This window comes from Leptidea sinapis, chromosome 23, assembly GCF_905404315.1.
Source record: "Leptidea sinapis chromosome 23, ilLepSina1.1, whole genome shotgun sequence".
NCBI lineage: Eukaryota > Metazoa > Arthropoda > Insecta > Lepidoptera > Pieridae > Leptidea > Leptidea sinapis.
Genome location: NC_066287.1, coordinates 6,847,147 through 6,853,146, shown reverse-complemented (window position 1 = coordinate 6,853,146; position 6,000 = coordinate 6,847,147).

Sequence of the window (6,000 nt, the reverse complement as noted above, 5' to 3'; positions counted from 1 at the left end):
TAGAAGTGTAAACTTTGGGATCTGAACCAATAGAGGGTATTGTTGGAACTATTGAATTATTTTCACTAGTGATATTAGATGTTTCTAAAGGTTTATTAGTAACTTCTATTGAAGTATCACTAATTTCACTGCTTCCACTACGACATCCAGTCTTACCACCCACCGCTTGAGCGTGCTTCCTCTTTTTCATATTAAAGGTTTTGCAAATTTTATGTAAATGAGAATTTTTGCGACTTGTACGCTTGGAAACAGAACTATCCGTGTCCATTTCCGACTCATTAGTTGTCGATATAGTAATAAAATTAGCCGCCGGGGGAACTATCTCAGCCCCCGGGGCAGTCAAGTCAGGCGGCTTGTTCATATTATGATAATATACATAAAAACTTACCTGGACTCTAGCTAAACACTAAACTATTATATTAACACTATATATAAATATAATTTACACTAATAAACTATAATAATACTGATAAAATCAAAAATTTAAATGCAGTGAAAGAAAAAACGACCAATCGATTCAACGTTTCCGCGCTTTTTTTCTTCGGAAAACTTCAGAATTATCATTTTAATGACAGTGTGTCAACGATATTGTAAACATTTTGCGTATTCTTTGTTTATCATCAGTTATAACTTTATACCAAGTTTATTTGTAAGGCCGTATTCCTATTAATAGATATAATATGCACTAAAAAGTATAAAAATAATTGCGTAATCTATACAAGCTAATTAATTAATCGAACTTTCGACCCGCTCTCGCCTCCTCACGACTCAAGCACATCTCACCTATGACTATGTATGTAGTTACAAACTTGTCTTGGCTGTATCTTTTTCATGGTTTTTGAGGGGACTCAAACTGATAGTGCTGTCAAAATGTAAATCCAAGATGGCGGCTACAAGAAAATGACAACTTTTTCGTCATGGGTGTCGTTTCCATAGTTTTTGAGGATGTTGAAACTGTTAGTGCTGTCAAAATGTAAATTCAAGTTGGATCTACATGAAATTCGAAATTATCAACTTTTTTATCATAACTTTTTTATTATCGATATTGCTTTCATGATTCTCGAGGGTGTTGCAGCCGATAATGCTGGACTTTAGAAATAAAATTGTGTGTTCACCGACACTCCCGAAAATTTCAAAAATGATACTCATATTGATTTTATGGAGTATGCCACATCTTGGATCTTGGAATGGGTGTCATATTTGTAATTGACACTCCCGAAATATCGAAAATGACACCCATTTTGATTTTATTCTAAAAGTGACATCCACAATCTTGGATTTCAAAATACATATCGTATTCGTAATTGACACTCCCTAAAACCTCGAAAATGATACCTATATTGATTTTATTAAAAGTCATATCCACCATATTGTATCTCGAAATAGATCTTAATTCTTCATAATTGACACTCACGAAAATGATAATTGCCCTGTCTAGACATGTTCGTGGGATGACTGCAGAGAAGAGTTTCTTAAGACTGTGGTAGAAGTGAAACTTCAACAGACAAAGTTTAAAAACACATATTTCAAAGTTTCCCGTCATTGTTTCAAATAAAATATGTCAACAAAATTTAAAAAAAATATTTCCAAGAAAAACATTCAATTAAATGTTGTTTAAAAATATTACATAACAGTCATCATGTAGAATATATATTGCATTAGACACTGTATAGCATACATGAACTATACAAAAAAAAATACGCTGTTTACTTTCTTACGCTCCTTTATAAGGAACTTCGGTCTAAAAATACAGTCGAATTGAGAACCCCATTTTTAAAGTCGGTTTGAAATATAACCTAACAACCCTATTGCTTCAATGGAGTGTACTCACGTGTAGGTAAGTATTTTATCAACAAGGCTTAGTTTCCATACTGGTACCTACATATGTCTACTGTGGTTACCAGGCTGTCCTCGTCGAAATCATTATCCCATATAAGGACTACCATATGAAAGCTGAGAAGGACAAGTTCAGCAAGTACTTAGTTACTTTAACTTGGTTAACGAGATGACCGACGAGACGATGACTCGAACATCATAGCCCGGATATGCCTTCCGGCGGTCTTATAGCGAAGAGCCTTGATCAATATATTAAAAGGTTCTCGCTAAGTGGTTGGCTCATACATGAAATACAGATGGCTCTGTCTGTGGCCCTGCCACCGATAGCTCAGCCCCTGGTCATGACTCCGCTGTCGAGGGCACTCCAGGCTTATGATATTTTGTTTTTGTATTTTTATAGATATTTTAAAAAATGAGATTTATGAAATATAATAAATAAATGTGAATAGAAATAACAAATGATACAATATATTTCTAGATCATTATAAGAGTTCTTGACTGTAGTATATTTTAATAGGCATGGTTTTTAAGAAAATAACCTAACCTAATTTTCTTAAAAACGGTGCATTACCTTGTAATAAGAGTTGTATCATTATAATCGTGGAATATATATAGAACAATATTTTTTACCTTATAATTCGTGCTACGGGATACTAAGTTTTAACCCTGAACACTAGTTCTCTTCTATCTTCTTCCTTCTTCTTAACCAGTTTCCACTTTTCACTACTTCTTCTTCTCTTCCTTCTTTTCCCTTTTCACTAGTTTTGAGTCTGAACTAGAACTCCCGTATGCCACGCGCAGTACGGCTTAAATAACCCCGGATCTGTTCTATGTTCAAAATGATTCTCCCATTCCATCTTTAAATTTAAATTGTACTAGAAATTTCTTTTAACTATTTTATCCTACTTACACATTTTCCATTCTTTTTTCTCTGTTTGTCGATTTGATCCTGACCTTACTAGAAATTTCTATTAACATTACAAAGGAGATTGAAACGCTTCCATACATTCCTAGGCCCAGGTGATAACAAGATGAAAGTATCACCATTTAAAAGATAATATGTATTTAAATAATCCATTATTGAAAATTTTGCAAGATTTGTCAATCTAGGAGCTGCGTAATCGAAGATATAAAAATGAGGTTAGGTATGTCCTAAAGTACCTTTATGTTGACAGCTTATCTATAGTAGGTTTATTAAATGCCTAGCTGCTAAGGATTTATCACATACTTATATTAGATGGGTACCAACCTTGTTTTTTTTTAGTTAAAGTACCTACAGTGCGTTCACAGTTATTTCACCTCTAGCCGTTAGGTTAGCTAACCTGATGTTATATTGCCATATTTAGCTTCTATGACTCCCTCAAACGACAAGTTAAATTTTACGGTATTGATGATATTTTTTTTTTCTTACGATATAATGATTTGAACGTAAAGTTTGTAATAAGATCTGTTATCGGGGCGGTTGAACGCATTTAAATTTATATTTGGAGTCATTACAGAAATTTGCTTACCTAATTTAAATTTTTGTTATGTAAAGGTTAATTTTCAATAATAATTACATCAGTGTGATATATTCCTAACTTCCTAACAAATGTGGCGTACAGAGAACCAGCTCGTACCAAGAGATAATTCGTACAGATGGGGATCATAGTACGCATGAACGACTGAAATTAATGGTTTTTATGCAGTGAATGAAAAGTATCGGATGAAGAGTAGAAATAATACGACAAGTTATTTTAATAGTTTTATTATTCGGATTCCGATGATAAAAAATATACCTATCTTATAATATTATTTATACCTATCTTACCATATGAATTTCCGTTCGCTTTGTTATTTAATGTAATAATATTATTTTAAAATAAAAAACAAATAAGTGATCGGGAGATTTCCGTCAGGAGCGAAGTTATTCCAATTTAATAAATTGTTCAGTAAGATACGAAAAGATAATACATGATTACAATGAGAAAATAACTCAAAAAACATTTTTTGAGTTATTTTTATATTGTAATCATGTATATTATAGTATGTGTGTCAGCTTATCAATAGTATTTAACTAGTACCAAAGAATTACCAAACCATTTACGAGATGCTACTTTTTATCCTCAAAAAGCACGTTTGTGTATTAATTGTAAGCTGTCATTTGTTATTGTATTAGTTAGTTACACAGTTATAACCACAATATATTCATCCGGATAATTTTCTTAATCGGAAATAAAGTAATCTATTTGCGTTTTAGGCTACCTGTCATTAATAGCTATCAAACGTTTTTCACAATATTTCACTTTCTCACAAGAAATAGTGAAATAGAGTTTTGCACAGCATTTTTTCGTAGGTAGGTATAATTTTCCATAATGTAGTACGACCTCCACAAAAATTTATATCAATTTTTAACTGTGCTAAGAGTTTTCCCAAAGTCGGTACCTCCTTTCTGACGGTATACATTTCAAGTATTTTATTTCGTACTGCACTTCTTCACCTTCTTTAGTTATAGTGCTTACGGTTTTTTCAGATATTCCTGAAACAGGAAAAAAGTTTTATTTTATAAAGCCTATTTTATTTTAAATTAAAAATACCTGTGTATATATATAGAGAGCTATTTCTTACCAATAATGTTCCTATTAACATTTTTACCTAATCGTACCAAACGAAAACTGTAGTTCTAACTAAAAAAAATAGAGGTCAGCTTGGCATTTATATTATTTATTTATTCAAATTAAAACCACTCAAGGCGACTTATACTTATTGACAATGATTACTCTATTAAATTATGAAATCATATAATATATTAAAAAGACAAATATAAAGGACATAGAACTTGTATATCAAATTGAAGCAAATGATTGATTATATTACTATAAAAATAAAACATACAAAAAACATCACAAGATAGTTACTGTACTCGCAAGAACAACAACAAGCAGTCTAACATTTATGGTGAGAGAAAATCAAAGTTGACGCGACAGAAATTATGTACTGATGGCGGTAACGCTAGGACATCAAGTTTCCACTAAAATTGGGAAAAATACTTTTAATGTTTTTTTATTTTAAAATAATATTATTAGATAGGCATAGTCTTAAAGATATATAAAGGTATAGGTCTTACATTAAGTAACAAAGCAAATGGAAATTAATATAATAAGATAGGTATAAATAATATTATGAGATAGGTATAATAATATTATAAGATATGTATATTTTTTATCATCGGAATCCGAATAATAAAACTATTAAAATAACTTATCGTATTATCTCTTGGAACGAGCTGGTTCTCTGTACGCCACATTTATTAGGAAGTTAGGAAAAACAGACTATAATAATAAATATATCACACTGATGTAATTATTATTGAAAATTAACCTTTGAATAACAAAAATTAAAATTTGGTTAGCAAATTTCTGTAATGACTCCAAATATAAATTTAAATGCGTTCAACCGTCCCAATAACAAAAGATCTTATTACAAACTTTACGTTCAAATCATTATATTGTAAGAAAAAAAAATATCATCAATACCGTAAAATTTAACTTGTTCTTTGAGGGAGTCATAGAAACTAAATATGGCAATATAACGCTCAGGTTAGGAAACCTAACGGCTAGAGGTAAAATAACTGTGAACTTAGTTGTCTTATATTTAATAATTTAAGTAATTATAATAATTGTGTATGCCTTCTTTATAGTCTAACAACATATTAATTGTTTCAGATATAAAATACCAAAATATAATTTGTTTTTGTAATATATCGCACACCTAGATCTAAAGAGAGCTAACTCAAAAATCTGAATTTTTGAGATACCATCGAATTCCTTAACTCATTACCTATCGACCAACAAAACAGATACAAAATTAGTTCCACTACTCAACGCTACATGAAGTCGGAAGCCATTTTTGTTGAACGAGCGAACCCCGCTCATCCCCCACCAAAACCGGGACATTGCTAGTTGCAGTCAGAATAGCATATGGAACGCACGTACCCGTCGTAAACAAATGAGAGTTATTTTGAGTTAATTCCGTGTTGTTGATTAAACCACGAAATTGTACTAACATTATTTCGAGTTGTCACCGTTTTTATGGTTAGTGTTGAATAAATTAAAGCTACATTTTGAGTTGAACCAGTGTTGATAGTAAGTAGTGAGTAAAGGTTTTATATTTATTTAGAATTAT